Raw genomic sequence first — 20,918 nt, forward strand, 5'->3', positions numbered from 1 at the left:
TATAGAGTCTTCCTCTACTCAATATAGCTGATCTTTGAAATACTGAATGTTCTCCTGTTTTAGGTACATTTGGCATTTTTGTGTTTGCTGATGCTTTTATGTATGGCTAGTTCACTCAGTTGGTTAGAGCATGGAGCTAATAACGCCAAGGTTATGGGATTGATCCCCATATAGGCCATGTGCTTTTTCTTGTTGTCCTACAAGAAATGCCAAGAAAGGATTTTATCCAGCAACAAAGTGCATGAAGACTGGGATGAACACATGGCATTGGCTAGAGTTAGCAAACCTTGAAACTTGCTAGAGAGCATCATAGACACATACAAAACAGAGAATTTTTAAATCCATGTTAGAAATAAACAAAAATGTCATCCTTTGGCTGATGCAGCATTTCTCTATATGGCATACAGAGAAAACTTTTTCTCAAATATAGCAATATGGCAAATCTAAGAAATGCAAAGGCAACTTAATCAATCAGGACATTTTTTTGGTGATTGAATCTACTGGGGACTAAGTTTTAAGAAGAGAAGAAGACCAGACCTTTACTCTAATTAGTGCACACTGAAGAAGTAAATTCTAAAAAGCAGAATATCTAAAAACCATAGCACAAGTGATGGATTACTGCATTCTTATTGCAAATTTTCTTATTTCCAAATGTTTGACAAACATCTCTCCAGTTGTAAACTGATTTGAAACAGTTTCAAAATTAGTTTGGAGTAAAGAAACCACTGAAGTTGATGGGATTTATAGAAAGTTTCAATATAGATATGCTATCCTAAAACTTTGAAAATTAAACTTTAAGGAAAATGAACAAAGTTAGGTCACACCGAGATTTGAACTCGGATCACTGGATTCAAAGTCCAGAGTGCTCACCATTACAGCATAGAACCCTTTATTAAAGAGTCTTCCTCTACTCAATATAGCTGATCTTTGAAATACTGAATGTTCTCCTGTTTTAGGTACATTTGGCATTTTTGTGTTTGCTGATGCTTTTATGAATGGCTAGTTCACTCAGTTGGTTAGAGCGTGGAGCTAATAACGCCAAGGTCACGGGATTTATCCCCATATAGGCCATGTGCTTTTTCTTGTTGTCCTACAAAAAATGCAAAGAAAGGATTTTATCCAGCAACAAAGTGCATGAAGACTGGGATCAACACATGGCATTGGCTAGAGTTAGCAAACCTTGAAACTTGCTAGAGAACATCATAGACACATACAAAACAGAGAATTTTTAAATCCATGTTAGGAATAAACAAAAATGTCATCCTTTGGCTGATGCAGCATTTCTCTATATGGCATACAGAGAAAATGTTTTCTCAAATATAGCAATATGGCAAATCTAAGAAATGCAAAGGCAACTTAATCAATCAGGACATTTTTTTGGTGATTGAATCTATGGGGACGAAGTTTAAAGAAGAGAAGAAGACCAGACCTTTACTCTAATTAGTGCACACTGAAGAAGTAAATTCTAAAAACCAGAATATCTAAAAACCATAGCACAAGTGATGGATTACTGCATTCTTATTTAAAATTTTCTTATTTCCAAATGTTTGACAAACATCTCTCCAGTTGAAAACTGATTTGAAACAGTTTCAAAATTAGTTTGGAGTAAAGAAACCACTGAAGTTGATGGGATTTATAGAAAGTTTCAATATAGATATGCTATCCTAAAACTTTGAAAATTAAACTTTAAGGAAATTGGACAAAGTTAGGTCCCACCGAGATTTGAACTCGGATCACTGGATTCAAAGTCCAGAGTACTCACCATTACAGCATTGAACCCTTTATTATAGAGTCTTCCTCTACTCAATATAGCTGATCTTTGAAATACTGAATGTTCTCCTGTTTTAGGTACATTTGGCATTTTTGTGTTTGCTGATGCTTTTATGTATGGCTAGTTCACTCAGTTGGTTAGAGCATGGAGCTAATAACGCCAAGGTTACGGGATTGATCCCCATATAGGCCATGTGCTTTTTCTTGTTGTCCTACAAGAAATGCCAAGAAAGGATTTTATCCAGCAACAAAGTGCATGAAGACTGGGATGAACACATGGCATTGGCTAGAGTTAGCAAACCTTGAAACTTGCTAGAGAGCATCATAGACACATACAAAACAGAGAATTTTTAAATCCATGTTAGAAATAAACAAAAATGTCATCCTTTGGCTGATGCAGCATTTCTCTATATGGCATACAGAGAAAACTTTTTCTCAAATATAGCAATATGGCAAATCTAAGAAATGCAAAGGCAACTTAATAAATCAGGACATTTTTTTGGTGATTGAATCTACTGGGGACTAGGTTTTAAGAAGAGAAGAAGACCAGACCTTTACTCTAATTAGTGCACACTGAAGAAGTAAATTCTAAAAACCAGAATATCTAAAAACCATAGCACAAGTGATGGATTACTGCATTCTTATTGCAAATTTTCTTATTTCCAAATGTTTGACAAACATCTCTCCAGTTGTAAACTGATTTGAAACAGTTTCAAAATTAGTTTGGAGTAAAGAAACCACTGAAGTTGATGGGATTTATAGAAAGTTTCAATATAGATATGCTATCCTAAAACTTTGAAATATAAACTTTAAGGAAAATGAACAAAGTTAGGTCCCACCGAGATTTGAACTCGGATCACTGGATTCAAAGTCCAGAGTGCTCACCATTACAGCATAGAACCCTTTATTAAAGAATCTTCCTCTACTCAATATAGCTGATCTTTGAAATACTGAATGTTCTCCTGTTTTAGGTACATTTGGCATTTTTGTGTTTGCTGATGCTTTTATGTATGGCTAGTTCACTCAGTTGGTTAGAGCGTGGAGCTAATAACGCCAAGGTCACGGGATTTATCCCCATATAGGCCATGTGCTTTTTCTTGTTGTCCTACAAAAAATGCAAAGAAAGGATTTTATCCAGCAACAAAGTGCATGAAGACTGGGATCAACACATGGCATTGGCTAGAGTTAGCAAACCTTGAAACTTGCTAGAGAACATCATAGACACATACAAAACAGAGAATTTTTAAATCCATGTTAGGAATAAACAAAAATGTCATCCTTTGGCTGATGCAGCATTTCTCTATATGGCATACAGAGAAAATGTTTTATCAAATATAGCAATATGGCAAATCTAAGAAATGCAAAGGCAACTTAATCAATCAGGACATTTTTTTGGTGATTGAATCTATGGGGACGAAGTTTAAAGAAGAGAAGAAGACCAGACCTTTACTCTAATTAGTGCACACTGAAGAAGTAAATTCTAAAAACCAGAATATCTAAAAACCATAGCACAAGTGATGGATTACTGCATTCTTATTGCAAATTTTCTTATTTCCAAATGTTTGACAAACATCTCTCCAGTTGTAAACTGATTTGAAACAGTTTCAAAATTAGTTTGGAGTAAAGAAACCACTGAAGTTGATGGGATTTATAGAAAGTTTCAATATAGATATGCTATCCTAAAACTTTGAAAATTAAACTTTAAGGAAAATGAACAAAGTTAGGTCCCACCGAGATTTGAACTCGGATCACTGGATTCAAAGTCCAGAGTGCTCACCATTACAGCATAGAACCCTTTATTAGAGTGTTTTACTCTACTCAATATAGCTGATCTTTGAAATACTGAATGTTCTCCTGTTTTAGGTACATTTGGCATTTTTGTGTTTGCTGATGCTTTTATGTATGGCTAGTTCACTCAGTTGGTTAGAGCGTGGAGCTAATAACGCCAAGGTCACGGGATTGATCCCCATATAGGCCATGTGCTTTTTCTTGTTGTCCTACAAGAAATGCAAAGAAAGGATTTTATCCAGCAACAAAGTGCATGAAGACAGGGATCAACACATGGCATTGGCTAGAGTTAGCAAACCTTGAAACTTGCTAGAGAACATCATAGTCACATACAAAACAGAGAATTTTTAAATCCATGTTAGGAATAAACAAAAATGTCATCCTTTGGCTGATGCAGCATTTCTCTATATGGCATACAGAGAAAATGTTTTCTCAAATATAGCAATATGGCAAATCTAAGAAATGCAAAGGCAACTTAATCAATCAGGACATTTTTTTGGTGATTGAATCTATGGGGACTAAGTTTAAAGAAGAGAAGAAGACCAGACCTTTACTCTAATTAGTGCACACTGAAGAAGTAAATTCTAAAAACCAGAATATCTAAAAACCATAGCACAAGTGATGGATTACTGCATTCTTATTGCAAATTTTCTTATTTCCAAATGTTTGACAAACATCTCTCCAGTTGAAAACTGATTTGAAACAGTTTCAAAATTAGTTTGGAGTAAAGAAACCACTGAAGTTGATGGGATTTATAGAAAGTTTCAATATAGATAAGCTATCCTAAAACTTTGAAAATTAAACTTTAAGGATAATGAGCAAAGTTAGGTCCCACCGAGATTTGAACTAAGATCACTGGATTCAAAGTCCAGAGTGCTCACCATTACACCATAGAACCCTTTATTATAGAATCTTCCTCTACTCAATATAGCTGATCTTTGAAATACTGAATGTTCTCCTGTTTTAGGTACATTTGGCATTTTTGTGTTTGCTGATGCTTTTATGTATGGCTGGTTCACTCAGTTGGTTAGAGCGTGGAGCTAATAATGCCAAGGTCACGGGTTTGATCCCCATATAGGCCATGTGCTTTTTCTTGTTGTCCTACAAGAAATGCCAAGAAAGGATTTTATCCAGCAACAAAGTGCATGAAGACTGGGATGAACACATGGCATTGGCTAGAGTTAGCAAACCTTGAAACTTGCTAGAGAACATCATAGACACATACAAAACAGAGAATTTTTAAATCCATGTTAGGAATAAACAAAAATGTCATCCTTTGGCTGATGCAGCATTTCTCTATATGGCATACAGAGAAAACTTTTTCTCAAATATAGCAATATGGCAAATCTAAGAAATGCAAAGGCAACTTAATCAATCAGGACTTTTTTTGGTGATTGAATCTACTGGGGACTAAGTTTTAAGAAGAGAAGAAGACCAGACCTTTACTCTCATTAGGGCACACTGAAGAAGCAAATTCTAAAAACCAGAATATCTAAAAACCATAGCACAAGTGATGGATCACTGCATTCTTATTGCAACTTTTCTTATTTCCAAATGTTTGACAAACATCTCTCCAGTTGAAAACTGATTTGAAACAGTTTCAAAATAAGTTTAGAGTAAATAAACCACTGAAGTTGATAGGATTTATACAAAGTTTAAATATAGATAAGTTATCCTGAATCTTTGAAAATTAAACTTTAAGGAAAATGAACAAAGTTAGGTCACACCAAGATTTGAACTCAGATCACTGGACTCAAAGTCCAGAGTGCTCACCATTACACCATAGAACCCTTTAGTGTAGACTCTTCCTCTACTCAATATAGCTGATCTTTGAAATACTGAATGTTCTCCTGTTTTAGGTACATTTTGCATTTTTGTGTTTGCAGATGCTTTTATGTTTGGCCGGTTCGCTCAGTTGGTTAGAGCGTGGAGCTAATAACGCTAAGGTCACGGGATTGATCCCCATATAGGCCATGTGCTTTTTCTTGTTGTCCTACAAGAAATGCCAAGAAAGGATTTTATCCAGCAACAAAGTGCATGAAGACTGGGATCAACACATGGCATTGGCTAGAGTTAGCAAACCTTGAAACTTGCTAGAGAACATCATAGACACATAGAAAACAGAGAATTTTTAAATCCATGTTAGGAATAAACAAAAATGTCATCCTTTGGCTGATGCAGCATTTCTCTATATGGCATACAGAGAAAACTTTTTCTCAAATATAGCAATATGGCAAATCTAAGAAATGCAAAGGCAACTTAATCAATCAGGACATTTTTTTGGTGATTGAATCCACGGGGACTAAATTTTAAGAAGAGAAGAAGACCAGACCTTTACTCTAATTAGTGCACACTGAAGAAGTAAATTCTAAAAACCAGAATATCTAAAAACCATAGCACAAGTGATGGATTACTGCATTCTTATTGCAAATTTTCTTATTTCCAAATGTTTGACAAACATCTCTCCAGTTGAAAACTGATTTGAAACAGTTTCAAAATTAGTTTGGAGAAAAGAAACCACTGAAGTTGATGGGATTTATAGAAAGTTTTAATATAGATAAGTTATCCTGAATCTTTGAAAATTAAACTTTAAGGAAAATGAACAAAGTTAGGTCACACTAAGATTTGAACTCAGATCACTGGACTCAAAGTCCAGAGTGCTCACCATTACACTATAGAACCCTTTATTGTAGACTCTTCCTCTACTCAATATAGCTGATCTTTGAAATACTGAATGTTCTCCTGTTTTAGGTACATTTGGCATTTTTGTGTTTGCAGATGCTTTTATGTTTGGCCGGTTCGCTCAGTTGGTTAGAGCGTGGAGCTAATAATGCCAAGGTCACGGGATTGATCCCCATATAGGCCATGTGCTTTTTCTTGTTGTCCTACAAGAAATGCCAAGAAAGGATTTTATCCAGCAACAAAGTGCATGAAGACTGGGATCAACACATGGCATTGGCTAGAGTTAGCAAACCTTGAAATTTGCTAGAGAACATCATAGACACATACAAAACAGAGAATTTTTAAATCCATGTTAGGAATAAACAAAAATGTCATCCTTTGGCTGATGCAGCATTTCTCTATATGGCATACAGAGAAAACTTTTTCTCAAATATAGCAATATGGCAAATCTAAGAAATGCAAAGGCAACTTAATCAAACAGGACATTTTTTGGTGATTGAATCTACTGGGGACTAAGTTTTAAGAAGAGAAGAAGACCAGACCTTTACTCTCTTTAAGGCACACTGAAGAAGCAAATTCTAAAAACCAGAATATCTAAAAACCATAGCACAAGTGATGGATCACTGCATTCTTATTGCAACTTTTCTTATTTCCAAATGTTTGACAAACATCTCTCCAGTTGAAAACTGATTTGAAACAGATTCAAAATAAGTTTAGAGTAAATAAACCACTGAAGTTGATAGGATTTATACAAAGTTTAAATATAGATAAGTTATCATGAATCTTTGAAAATTAAACTTTAAGGAAAATGAACAAAGTTAGGTCACACCAAGATTTGAACTCAGACCACTGGACTCAAAGTCCAGAGTGCTCACCATTACACCATAGAACCTTTTATTGTAGACTCTTCCTCTGCTCAATATAGCTGATCTTTGCAATACTGAATGTTCTCCTGTTTTAGGTACATTTGGCATTTTTGTGTTTGCAGATGCTTTTATGTTTGGCCGGTTCACTCAGTTGGTTAGAGCGTGGAGCTAATAACGCCACGGTCACGGGTTCGATCCCGATAAAGACCATGTGCTTTTTCTTACTGTCCTACAAGAAATGCCAATAAAGGATTTTATCCAGGGACAAAGTGCATAAAGACTGGGATCAATAGATGGCATTGGCTAGAGTTTGCAAACCTTGAAACTTGCTAGAGAACATCATAGAAACATACAAAAGAGAGAATTTTTAAATCCATGTTAGGAATAAACAAAAATGTCATCCTTTGGCTAATGCAGCATTTCTCTATATGGCATACAGAGAAAACTTTTTCTCAAATATAGCAATATGGCAAATCTAAGAAATACAAAGGCAAATTAATCAATCAGGACATTTTTTTGGTGATTGAATCTACTGGGGACTAGGTTTTAAGAAGAGAAGAAGACCAGACCTTTACTCTAATTAGTGCACACTGAAGAAGTAAATTCTAAAAACCAGAATATCTAAAAACCATAGCACAAGTGATGGATTACTGCATTCTTATTGCAAATTTTCTTATTTCCAAATGTTTGACAAACATCTCTCCAGTTGTAAACTGATTTGAAACAGTTTCAAAATTAGTTTGGAGTAAAGAAACCACTGAAGTTGATGGGATTTATAGAAAGTTTCAATATAGATATGCTATCCTAAAACTTTGAAAATTAAACTTTAAGGAAAATGAACAAAGTTAGGTCCCACCAAGATTTGAACTCAGATCACTGGATTCAAAGTCCAGAGTGCTCACCATTACAGCATAGAACCCTTTATTAAAGAGTCTTCCTCTACTCAATATAGCTGATCTTTGAAATACTGAATGTTCTGCTGTTTTAGGTACATTTGGCATTTTTGTGTTTGCTGATGCTTTTATGTATGGCTAGTTCACTCAGTTGGTTAGAGCGTGGAGCTAATAACGCCAAGGTCACGGGATTTATCCCCATATAGGCCATGTGCTTTTTCTTGTTGTCCTACAAGAAATGCCAAGAAAGGATTTTATCCAGCAACAAAGTGCATGAAGACTGGGATGAACACATGGCATTGGCTAGAGTTAGCAAACCTTGAAAATTGCTAGAGAGCATCATAGACACATACAAAACAGAGAATTTTTAAATCCATGTTAGGAATAAACAAAAATGTCATCCTTTGACTGATGCAGCATTTCTCTATATGGCATACAGAGAAAACTTTTTCTCAAATATAGCAATATGGCAAATCTAAGAAATGCAAAGGCAACTTAATCAATCAGGAAATTTTTTTGGTGATTGAATCTACTGGGGACTAAGTTTTAAGAAGAGACGAAGACCATACCTTTACTCTAATTAGTGCACACTGAAGAAGTAAATTCTAAAAACCAGAATATCTAAAAACCATAGCACAAGTGATGGATTACTGCATTCTTATTGCAAATTTTCTTATTTCCAAATGTTTGACAAACATCTCTCCAGTTGAAAACTGATTTGAAACAGTTTCATAATTAGTTTGGAGTAAAGAAACCACTGAAGTTGATGGGATTTATAGAAAGTTTCAATATAGATATGCTATCCTAAAACTTTGAAAATTAAACTTTAAGGAAATTGAACAAAGTTAAGTCCCACCGAGATTTGAACTCGGATCACTGGATTCAAAGTCCAGAGTACTCACCATTACAGCATAGAACCCTTTATTATAGAGTCTTCCTCTACTCAATATAGCTGATCTTTGAAATACTGAATGTTCTGCTGTTTTAGGTACATTTGGCATTTTTGTGTTTGCTGATGCTTTTATGTATGGCTAGTTCACTCAGTTGGTTAGAGCGTGGAGCTAATAACGCCAAGGTCACGGGATTTATCCCCATATAGGCCATGTGCTTTTTCTTGTTGTCCTACAAAAAATGCAAAGAAAGGATTTTATCCAGCAACAAAGTGCATGAAGACTGGGATCAACACATGGCATTGGCTAGAGTTAGCAAACCTTGAAACTTGCTAGAGAACATCATAGACACATACAAAACAGAGAATTTTTAAATCCATGTTAGGAATAAACAAAAATGTCATCCTTTGGCTGATGCAGCATTTCTCTATATGGCATACAGAGAAAATGTTTTCTCAAATATAGCAATATGGCAAATCTAAGAAATGCAAAGGCAACTTAATCAATCAGGACATTTTTTTGGTGATTGAATCTATGGGGACGAAGTCTAAAGAAGAGAAGAAGACCAGACCTTTACTCTAATTAGTGCACACTGAAGAAGTAAATTCTAAAAACCAGAATATCTAAAAACCATAGCACAAGAGATGGATTACTGCATTCTTATTTCAAATTTTCTTATTTCCAAATGTTTGACAAACATCTCTCCAGTTGAAAACTGATTTGAAACAGTTTCAAAATTAGTTTGGAGTAAAGAAACCACTGAAGTTGATGGGATTTATAGAAAGTTTCAATATAGATATGCTATCCTAAAACTTTGAAAATTAAACTTTAAGGAAATTGAACAAAGTTAGGTCCCACCGAGATTTGAACTCGGATCACTGGATTCAAAGTCCAGAGTACTCACCATTACAGCATAGAACCCTTTATTATAGAGTCTTCCTCTACTCAATATAGCTGATCTTTGAAATACTGAATGTTCTCCTGTTTTAGGTACATTTGGCATTTTTGTGTTTGCTGATGCTTTTATGTATAGCTAGTTCACTCAGTTGGTTAGAGCATGGAGCTAATAACGCCAAGGTTATGGGATTGATCCCCATATAGGCCATGTGCTTTTTCTTGTTGTCCCTCTAGAAATGCCAAGAAAGGATTATATCCAGCAACAAAGTGCATGAAGACTGGGAACAACACATGGCATTGGCTAGAGTTAGCAGCCCTTGAAACTTGCTAGAGAACATCATAGACCCATACAAAACAGAGAATTTTTAAATCCATGTTAGGAATAAACAAAAATGTCATCCTTTGGCTGATGCAGCATTTCTCTATATGGCATACAGAGAAAACTTTTTCTCAAATATAGCAATATGGCAAATCGAAGAAATGCGAAGGCAACTTAATCAATCAGGACATTTTTTTGGTGATTGAATCTACAGGGGACTAAGTTTTAAGAAGAGAAGAAGACCAGACCTTTACTCTAATTAGTGCACACTGAAGAAGTAAATTCTAAAAACCAGAATATCTAAAAACCATAGCACAAGTGATGGATTACTGCATTCTTATTTCAAATTTTCTTATTTCCAAATGTTTGACAAACATCTCTCCAGTTGAAAACTGATTTGAAACAGTTTCAAAATTAGTTTGGAGTAAAGAAACCACTGAAGTTGATGGGATTTATAGAAAGTTTCAATATAGATATGCTATCCTAAAACTTTGAAAATTAAACTTTAAGAAAATTGAACAAAGTTAGGTCCCACCGAGATTTGATCTCGGATCACTGGATTCAAAGTCCAGAGTACTCACCATTACAGCATAGAACCCTTTATTATAGAGTCTTCCTCTACTCAATATAGCTGATCTTTGAAATACTGAATGTTCTCCTGTTTTAGGTACATTTGGCATTTTTGTGTTTGCTGATGCTTTTATGTATGGCTAGTTCACTCAGTTGGTTAGAGCATGGAGCTAATAACGCCAAGGTTATGGGATTGATCCCCATATAGGCCATGTGCTTTTTCTTGTTGTCCTACAAGAAATGCCAAGAAAGGATTTTATCCAGCAACAAAGTGCATGAAGACTGGGATGAACACATGGCATTGGCTAGAGTTAGCAAACCTTGAAACTTGCTAGAGAGCATCATAGACACATACAAAACAGAGAATTTTTAAATCCATGTTAGAAATAAACAAAAATGTCATCCTTTGGCTGATGCAGCATTTCTCTATATGGCATACAGAGAAAACTTTTTCTCAAATATAGCAATATGGCAAATCTAAGAAATGCAAAGGCAACTTAATCAATCAGGACATTTTTTTGGTGATTGAATCTACTGGGGACTAAGTTTTAAGAAGAGAAGAAGACCAGACCTTTACTCTAATTAGTGCACACTGAAGAAGTAAATTCTAAAAAGCAGAATATCTAAAAACCATAGCACAAGTGATGGATTACTGCATTCTTATTGCAAATTTTCTTATTTCCAAATGTTTGACAAACATCTCTCCAGTTGTAAACTGATTTGAAACAGTTTCAAAATTAGTTTGGAGTAAAGAAACCACTGAAGTTGATGGGATTTATAGAAAGTTTCAATATAGATATGCTATCCTAAAACTTTGAAAATTAAACTTTAAGGAAAATGAACAAAGTTAGGTCACACCGAGATTTGAACTCGGATCACTGGATTCAAAGTCCAGAGTGCTCACCATTACAGCATAGAACCCTTTATTAAAGAGTCTTCCTCTACTCAATATAGCTGATCTTTGAAATACTGAATGTTCTCCTGTTTTAGGTACATTTGGCATTTTTGTGTTTGCTGATGCTTTTATGAATGGCTAGTTCACTCAGTTGGTTAGAGCGTGGAGCTAATAACGCCAAGGTCACGGGATTTATCCCCATATAGGCCATGTGCTTTTTCTTGTTGTCCTACAAAAAATGCAAAGAAAGGATTTTATCCAGCAACAAAGTGCATGAAGACTGGGATCAACACATGGCATTGGCTAGAGTTAGCAAACCTTGAAACTTGCTAGAGAACATCATAGACACATACAAAACAGAGAATTTTTAAATCCATGTTAGGAATAAACAAAAATGTCATCCTTTGGCTGATGCAGCATTTCTCTATATGGCATACAGAGAAAATGTTTTCTCAAATATAGCAATATGGCAAATCTAAGAAATGCAAAGGCAACTTAATCAATCAGGACATTTTTTTGGTGATTGAATCTATGGGGACGAAGTTTAAAGAAGAGAAGAAGACCAGACCTTTACTCTAATTAGTGCACACTGAAGAAGTAAATTCTAAAAACCAGAATATCTAAAAACCATAGCACAAGTGATGGATTACTGCATTCTTATTTAAAATTTTCTTATTTCCAAATGTTTGACAAACATCTCTCCAGTTGAAAACTGATTTGAAACAGTTTCAAAATTAGTTTGGAGTAAAGAAACCACTGAAGTTGATGGGATTTATAGAAAGTTTCAATATAGATATGCTATCCTAAAACTTTGAAAATTAAACTTTAAGGAAATTGGACAAAGTTAGGTCCCACCGAGATTTGAACTCGGATCACTGGATTCAAAGTCCAGAGTACTCACCATTACAGCATTGAACCCTTTATTATAGAGTCTTCCTCTACTCAATATAGCTGATCTTTGAAATACTGAATGTTCTCCTGTTTTAGGTACATTTGGCATTTTTGTGTTTGCTGATGCTTTTATGTATGGCTAGTTCACTCAGTTGGTTAGAGCATGGAGCTAATAACGCCAAGGTTACGGGATTGATCCCCATATAGGCCATGTGCTTTTTCTTGTTGTCCTACAAGAAATGCCAAGAAAGGATTTTATCCAGCAACAAAGTGCATGAAGACTGGGATGAACACATGGCATTGGCTAGAGTTAGCAAACCTTGAAACTTGCTAGAGAGCATCATAGACACATACAAAACAGAGAATTTTTAAATCCATGTTAGAAATAAACAAAAATGTCATCCTTTGGCTGATGCAGCATTTCTCTATATGGCATACAGAGAAAACTTTTTCTCAAATATAGCAATATGGCAAATCTAAGAAATGCAAAGGCAACTTAATAAATCAGGACATTTTTTTGGTGATTGAATCTACTGGGGACTAGGTTTTAAGAAGAGAAGAAGACCAGACCTTTACTCTAATTAGTGCACACTGAAGAAGTAAATTCTAAAAACCAGAATATCTAAAAACCATAGCACAAGTGATGGATTACTGCATTCTTATTGCAAATTTTCTTATTTCCAAATGTTTGACAAACATCTCTCCAGTTGTAAACTGATTTGAAACAGTTTCAAAATTAGTTTGGAGTAAAGAAACCACTGAAGTTGATGGGATTTATAGAAAGTTTCAATATAGATATGCTATCCTAAAACTTTGAAATATAAACTTTAAGGAAAATGAACAAAGTTAGGTCCCACCGAGATTTGAACTCGGATCACTGGATTCAAAGTCCAGAGTGCTCACCATTACAGCATAGAACCCTTTATTAAAGAATCTTCCTCTACTCAATATAGCTGATCTTTGAAATACTGAATGTTCTCCTGTTTTAGGTACATTTGGCATTTTTGTGTTTGCTGATGCTTTTATGTATGGCTAGTTCACTCAGTTGGTTAGAGCGTGGAGCTAATAACGCCAAGGTCACGGGATTTATCCCCATATAGGCCATGTGCTTTTTCTTGTTGTCCTACAAAAAATGCAAAGAAAGGATTTTATCCAGCAACAAAGTGCATGAAGACTGGGATCAACACATGGCATTGGCTAGAGTTAGCAAACCTTGAAACTTGCTAGAGAACATCATAGACACATACAAAACAGAGAATTTTTAAATCCATGTTAGGAATAAACAAAAATGTCATCCTTTGGCTGATGCAGCATTTCTCTATATGGCATACAGAGAAAATGTTTTCTCAAATATAGCAATATGGCAAATCTAAGAAATGCAAAGGCAACTTAATCAATCAGGACATTTTTTTGGTGATTGAATCTATGGGGACGAAGTTTAAAGAAGAGAAGAAGACCAGACCTTTACTCTAATTAGTGCACACTGAAGAAGTAAATTCTAAAAACCAGAATATCTAAAAACCATAGCACAAGTGATGGATTACTGCATTCTTATTGCAAATTTTCTTATTTCCAAATGTTTGACAAACATCTCTCCAGTTGTAAACTGATTTGAAACAGTTTCAAAATTAGTTTGGAGTAAAGAAACCACTGAAGTTGATGGGATTTATAGAAAGTTTCAATATAGATATGCTATCCTAAAACTTTGAAAATTAAACTTTAAGGAAAATGAACAAAGTTAGGTCCCACCGAGATTTGAACTCGGATCACTGGATTCAAAGTCCAGAGTGCTCACCATTACAGCATAGAACCCTTTATTAGAGTGTTTTACTCTACTCAATATAGCTGATCTTTGAAATACTGAATGTTCTCCTGTTTTAGGTACATTTGGCATTTTTGTGTTTGCTGATGCTTTTATGTATGGCTAGTTCACTCAGTTGGTTAGAGCGTGGAGCTAATAACGCCAAGGTCACGGGATTGATCCCCATATAGGCCATGTGCTTTTTCTTGTTGTCCTACAAGAAATGCAAAGAAAGGATTTTATCCAGCAACAAAGTGCATGAAGACAGGGATCAACACATGGCATTGGCTAGAGTTAGCAAACCTTGAAACTTGCTAGAGAACATCATAGTCACATACAAAACAGAGAATTTTTAAATCCATGTTAGGAATAAACAAAAATGTCATCCTTTGGCTGATGCAGCATTTCTCTATATGGCATACAGAGAAAATGTTTTCTCAAATATAGCAATATGGCAAATCTAAGAAATGCAAAGGCAACTTAATCAATCAGGACATTTTTTTGGTGATTGAATCTATGGGGACTAAGTTTAAAGAAGAGAAGAAGACCAGACCTTTACTCTAATTAGTGCACACTGAAGAAGTAAATTCTAAAAACCAGAATATCTAAAAACCATAGCACAAGTGATGGATTACTGCATTCTTATTGCAAATTTTCTTATTTCCAAATGTTTGACAAACATCTCTCCAGTTGAAAACTGATTTGAAACAGTTTCAAAATTAGTTTGGAGTAAAGAAACCACTGAAGTTGATGGGATTTATAGAAAGTTTCAATATAGATAAGCTATCCTAAAACTTTGAAAATTAAACTTTAAGGATAATGAGCAAAGTTAGGTCCCACCGAGATTTGAACTAAGATCACTGGATTCAAAGTCCAGAGTGCTCACCATTACACCATAGAACCCTTTATTATAGAATCTTCCTCTACTCAATATAGCTGATCTTTGAAATACTGAATGTTCTCCTGTTTTAGGTACATTTGGCATTTTTGTGTTTGCTGATGCTTTTATGTATGGCTGGTTCACTCAGTTGGTTAGAGCGTGGAGCTAATAATGCCAAGGTCACGGGTTTGATCCCCATATAGGCCATGTGCTTTTTCTTGTTGTCCTACAAGAAATGCCAAGAAAGGATTTTATCCAGCAACAAAGTGCATGAAGACTGGGATGAACACATGGCATTGGCTAGAGTTAGCAAACCTTGAAACTTGCTAGAGAACATCATAGACACATACAAAACAGAGAATTTTTAAATCCATGTTAGGAATAAACAAAAATGTCATCCTTTGGCTGATGCAGCATTTCTCTATATGGCATACAGAGAAAACTTTTTCTCAAATATAGCAATATGGCAAATCTAAGAAATGCAAAGGCAACTTAATCAATCAGGACTTTTTTTGGTGATTGAATCTACTGGGGACTAAGTTTTAAGAAGAGAAGAAGACCAGACCTTTACTCTCATTAGGGCACACTGAAGAAGCAAATTCTAAAAACCAGAATATCTAAAAACCATAGCACAAGTGATGGATCACTGCATTCTTATTGCAACTTTTCTTATTTCCAAATGTTTGACAAACATCTCTCCAGTTGAAAACTGATTTGAAACAGTTTCAAAATAAGTTTAGAGTAAATAAACCACTGAAGTTGATAGGATTTATACAAAGTTTAAATATAGATAAGTTATCCTGAATCTTTGAAAATTAAACTTTAAGGAAAATGAACAAAGTTAGGTCACACCAAGATTTGAACTCAGATCACTGGACTCAAAGTCCAGAGTGCTCACCATTACACCATAGAACCCTTTAGTGTAGACTCTTCCTCTACTCAATATAGCTGATCTTTGAAATACTGAATGTTCTCCTGTTTTAGGTACATTTTGCATTTTTGTGTTTGCAGATGCTTTTATGTTTGGCCGGTTCGCTCAGTTGGTTAGAGCGTGGAGCTAATAACGCTAAGGTCACGGGATTGATCCCCATATAGGCCATGTGCTTTTTCTTGTTGTCCTACAAGAAATGCCAAGAAAGGATTTTATCCAGCAACAAAGTGCATGAAGACTGGGATCAACACATGGCATTGGCTAGAGTTAGCAAACCTTGAAACTTGCTAGAGAACATCATAGACACATAGAAAACAGAGAATTTTTAAATCCATGTTAGGAATAAACAAAAATGTCATCCTTTGGCTGATGCAGCATTTCTCTATATGGCATACAGAGAAAACTTTTTCTCAAATATAGCAATATGGCAAATCTAAGAAATGCAAAGGCAACTTAATCAATCAGGACATTTTTTTGGTGATTGAATCCACGGGGACTAAATTTTAAGAAGAGAAGAAGACCAGACCTTTACTCTAATTAGTGCACACTGAAGAAGTAAATTCTAAAAACCAGAATATCTAAAAACCATAGCACAAGTGATGGATTACTGCATTCTTATTGCAAATTTTCTTATTTCCAAATGTTTGACAAACATCTCTCCAGTTGAAAACTGATTTGAAACAGTTTCAAAATTAGTTTGGAGAAAAGAAACCACTGAAGTTGATGGGATTTATAGAAAGTTTTAATATAGATAAGTTATCCTGAATCTTTGAAAATTAAACTTTAAGGAAAATGAACAAAGTTAGGTCACACTAAGATTTGAACTCAGATCACTGGACTCAAAGTCCAGAGTGCTCACCATTACACTATAGAACCCTTTATTGTAGACTCTTCCTCTACTCAATATAGCTGATCTTTGAAATACTGAATGTTCTCCTGTTTTAGGTACATTTGGCATTTTTGTGTTTGCAGATGCTTTTATGTTTGGCCGGTTCGCTCAGTTGGTTAGAGCGTGGAGCTAATAATGCCAAGGTCACGGGATTGATCCCCATATAGGCCATGTGCTTTTTCTTGTTGTCCTACAAGAAATGCCAAGAAAGGATTTTATCCAGCAACAAAGTGCATGAAGACTGGGATCAACACATGGCATTGGCTAGAGTTAGCAAACCTTGAAATTTGCTAGAGAACATCATAGACACATACAAAACAGAGAATTTTTAAATCCATGTTAGGAATAAACAAAAATGTCATCCTTTGGCTGATGCAGCATTTCTCTATATGGCATACAGAGAAAACTTTTTCTCAAATATAGCAATATGGCAAATCTAAGAAATGCAAAGGCAACTTAATCAAACAGGACATTTTTTGGTGATTGAATCTACTGGGGACTAAGTTTTAAGAAGAGAAGAAGACCAGACCTTTACTCTCTTTAAGGCACACTGAAGAAGCAAATTCTAAAAACCAGAATATCTAAAAACCATAGCACAAGTGATGGATCACTGCATTCTTATTGCAACTTTTCTTATTTCCAAATGTTTGACAAACATCTCTCCAGTTGAAAACTGATTTGAAACAGATTCAAAATAAGTTTAGAGTAAATAAACCACTGAAGTTGATAGGATTTATACAAAGTTTAAATATAGATAAGTTATCATGAATCTTTGAAAATTAAACTTTAAGGAAAATGAACAAAGTTAGGTCACACCAAGATTTGAACTCAGACCACTGGACTCAAAGTCCAGAGTGCTCACCATTACACCATAGAACCTTTTATTGTAGACTCTTCCTCTGCTCAATATAGCTGATCTTTGCAATACTGAATGTTCTCCTGTTTTAGGTACATTTGGCATTTTTGTGTTTGCAGATGCTTTTATGTTTGGCCGGTTCACTCAGTTGGTTAGAGCGTGGAGCTAATAACGCCACGGTCACGGGTTCGATCCCGATAAAGACCATGTGCTTTTTCTTACTGTCCTACAAGAAATGCCAATAAAGGATTTTATCCAGGGACAAAGTGCATAAAGACTGGGATCAATAGATGGCATTGGCTAGAGTTTGCAAACCTTGAAACTTGCTAGAGAACATCATAGAAACATACAAAAGAGAGAATTTTTAAATCCATGTTAGGAATAAACAAAAATGTCATCCTTTGGCTAATGCAGCATTTCTCTATATGGCATACAGAGAAAACTTTTTCTCAAATATAGCAATATGGCAAATCTAAGAAATACAAAGGCAAATTAATCAATCAGGACATTTTTTTGGTGATTGAATCTACTGGGGACTAGGTTTTAAGAAGAGAAGAAGACCAGACCTTTACTCTAATTAGTGCACACTGAAGAAGTAAATTCTAAAAACCAGAATATCTAAAAACCATAGCACAAGTGATGGATTACTGCATTCTTATTGCAAATTTTCTTATTTCCAAATGTTTGACAAACATCTCTCCAGTTGTAAACTGATTTGAAACAGTTTCAAAATTAGTTTGGAGTAAAGAAACCACTGAAGTTGATGGGATTTATAGAAAGTTTCAATATAGATATGCTATCCTAAAACTTTGAAAATTAAACTTTAAGGAAAATGAACAAAGTTAGGTCCCACCAAGATTTGAACTCAGATCACTGGATTCAAAGTCCAGAGTGCTCACCATTACAGCATAGAACCCTTTATTAAAGAGTCTTCCTCTACTCAATATAGCTGATCTTTGAAATACTGAATGTTCTGCTGTTTTAGGTACATTTGGCATTTTTGTGTTTGCTGATGCTTTTATGTATGGCTAGTTCACTCAGTTGGTTAGAGCGTGGAGCTAATAACGCCAAGGTCACGGGATTTATCCCCATATAGGCCATGTGCTTTTTCTTGTTGTCCTACAAGAAATGCCAAGAAAGGATTTTATCCAGCAACAAAGTGCATGAAGACTGGGATGAACACATGGCATTGGCTAGAGTTAGCAAACCTTGAAAATTGCTAGAGAGCATCATAGACACATACAAAACAGAGAATTTTTAAATCCATGTTAGGAATAAACAAAAATGTCATCCTTTGACTGATGCAGCATTTCTCTATATGGCATACAGAGAAAACTTTTTCTCAAATATAGCAATATGGCAAATCTAAGAAATGCAAAGGCAACTTAATCAATCAGGAAATTTTTTTGGTGATTGAATCTACTGGGGACTAAGTTTTAAGAAGAGACGAAGACCATACCTTTACTCTAATTAGTGCACACTGAAGAAGTAAATTCTAAAAACCAGAATATCTAAAAACCATAGCACAAGTGATGGATTACTGCATTCTTATTGCAAATTTTCTTATTTCCAAATGTTTGACAAACATCTCTCCAGTTGAAAACTGATTTGAAACAGTTTCATAATTAGTTTGGAGTAAAGAAACCACTGAAGTTGATGGGATTTATAGAAAGTTTCAATATAGATATGCTATCCTAAAACTTTGAAAATTAAACTTTAAGGAAATTGAACAAAGTTAAGTCCCACCGAGATTTGAACTCGGATCACTGGATTCAAAGTCCAGAGTACTCACCATTACAGCATAGAACCCTTTATTATAGAGTCTTCCTCTACTCAATATAGCTGATCTTTGAAATACTGAATGTTCTGCTGTTTTAGGTACATTTGGCATTTTTGTGTTTGCTGATGCTTTTATGTATGGCTAGTTCACTCAGTTGGTTAGAGCGTGGAGCTAATAACGCCAAGGTCACGGGATTTATCCCCATATAGGCCATGTGCTTTTTCTTGTTGTCCTACAAAAAATGCAAAGAAAGGATTTTATCCAGCAACAAAGTGCATGAAGACTGGGATCAACACATGGCATTGGCTAGAGTTAGCAAACCTTGAAACTTGCTAGAGAACATCATAGACACATACAAAACAGAGAATTTTTAAATCCATGTTAGGAATAAACAAAAATGTCATCCTTTGGCTGATGCAGCATTTCTCTATATGGCATACAGAGAAAATGTTTTCTCAAATATAGCAATATGGCAAATCTAAGAAATGCAAAGGCAACTTAATCAATCAGGACATTTTTTTGGTGATTGAATCTATGGGGACGAAGTCTAAAGAAGAGAAGAAGACCAGACCTTTACTCTAATTAGTGCACACTGAAGAAGTAAATTCTAAAAACCAGAATATCTAAAAACCATAGCACAAGAGATGGATTACTGCATTCTTATTTCAAATTTTCTTATTTCCAAATGTTTGACAAACATCTCTCCAGTTGAAAACTGATTTGAAACAGTTTCAAAATTAGTTTGGAGTAAAGAAACCACTGAAGTTGATGGGATTTATAGAAAGTTTCAATATAGATATGCTATCCTAAAACTTTGAAAATTAAACTTTAAGGAAATTGAACAAAGTTAGGTCCCACCGAGATTTGAACTCGGATCACTGGATTCAAAGTCCAGAGTACTCACCATTACAGCATAGAACCCTTTATTATAGAGTCTTCCTCTACTCAATATAGCTGATCTTTGAAATACTGAATGTTCTCCTGTTTTAGGTACATTTGGCATTTTTGTGTTTGCTGATGCTTTTATGTATAGCTAGTTCACTCAGTTGGTTAGAGCATGGAGCTAATAACGCCAAGGTTATGGGATTGATCCCCATATAGGCCATGTGCTTTTTCTTGTTGTCCCTCTAGAAATGCCAAGAAAGGATTATATCCAGCAACAAAGTGCATGAAGACTGGGAACAACACATGGCATTGGCTAGAGTTAGCAGCACTTGAAACTTGCTAGAGAACATCATAGACACATACAAAACAGAGAATTTTTAAATCCATGTTAGGAATAAACAAAAATGTCATCCTTTGGCTGATGCAGCATTTCTC

The 20,918-nt window shown here is 35.1% G+C and overlaps 8 non-coding genes across 8 annotated transcripts; all 8 read right to left on the reverse strand.

Annotated features, from left to right (window-relative positions):
- Positions 1–2,600: 2,600 nt before the first annotated feature.
- Positions 2,601–2,672, reverse strand: TRNAQ-UUG (transfer RNA glutamine (anticodon UUG)). Its single transcript has one exon. It is a non-coding gene; the product is annotated as a tRNA-Gln (tRNA).
- An 820-nt stretch (positions 2,673–3,492) lies between these two features.
- TRNAQ-UUG (transfer RNA glutamine (anticodon UUG)) lies at positions 3,493–3,564 on the reverse strand. Its single transcript has one exon. It is a non-coding gene; the product is annotated as a tRNA-Gln (tRNA).
- Positions 3,565–4,384: 820 nt separating this feature from the next.
- On the reverse strand, positions 4,385–4,456 carry TRNAQ-UUG (transfer RNA glutamine (anticodon UUG)). The gene has a single exon. It is a non-coding gene; the product is annotated as a tRNA-Gln (tRNA).
- Positions 4,457–9,738: 5,282 nt separating this feature from the next.
- TRNAQ-UUG (transfer RNA glutamine (anticodon UUG)) lies at positions 9,739–9,810 on the reverse strand. The gene has a single exon. It is a non-coding gene; the product is annotated as a tRNA-Gln (tRNA).
- A 3,499-nt stretch (positions 9,811–13,309) lies between these two features.
- On the reverse strand, positions 13,310–13,381 carry TRNAQ-UUG (transfer RNA glutamine (anticodon UUG)). The gene has a single exon. It is a non-coding gene; the product is annotated as a tRNA-Gln (tRNA).
- An 820-nt stretch (positions 13,382–14,201) lies between these two features.
- Positions 14,202–14,273, reverse strand: TRNAQ-UUG (transfer RNA glutamine (anticodon UUG)). Its single transcript has one exon. It is a non-coding gene; the product is annotated as a tRNA-Gln (tRNA).
- Positions 14,274–15,093: 820 nt separating this feature from the next.
- On the reverse strand, positions 15,094–15,165 carry TRNAQ-UUG (transfer RNA glutamine (anticodon UUG)). The gene has a single exon. It is a non-coding gene; the product is annotated as a tRNA-Gln (tRNA).
- A 5,282-nt stretch (positions 15,166–20,447) lies between these two features.
- Positions 20,448–20,519, reverse strand: TRNAQ-UUG (transfer RNA glutamine (anticodon UUG)). Its single transcript has one exon. It is a non-coding gene; the product is annotated as a tRNA-Gln (tRNA).
- Positions 20,520–20,918: the final 399 nt, after the last annotated feature.

Source organism: Taudactylus pleione, unplaced genomic scaffold, assembly GCF_031769625.1.
Source record: "Taudactylus pleione unplaced genomic scaffold, aTauple2 ptg000085l, whole genome shotgun sequence".
In the NCBI taxonomy this organism is placed as follows: domain Eukaryota; kingdom Metazoa; phylum Chordata; class Amphibia; order Anura; family Myobatrachidae; genus Taudactylus; species Taudactylus pleione.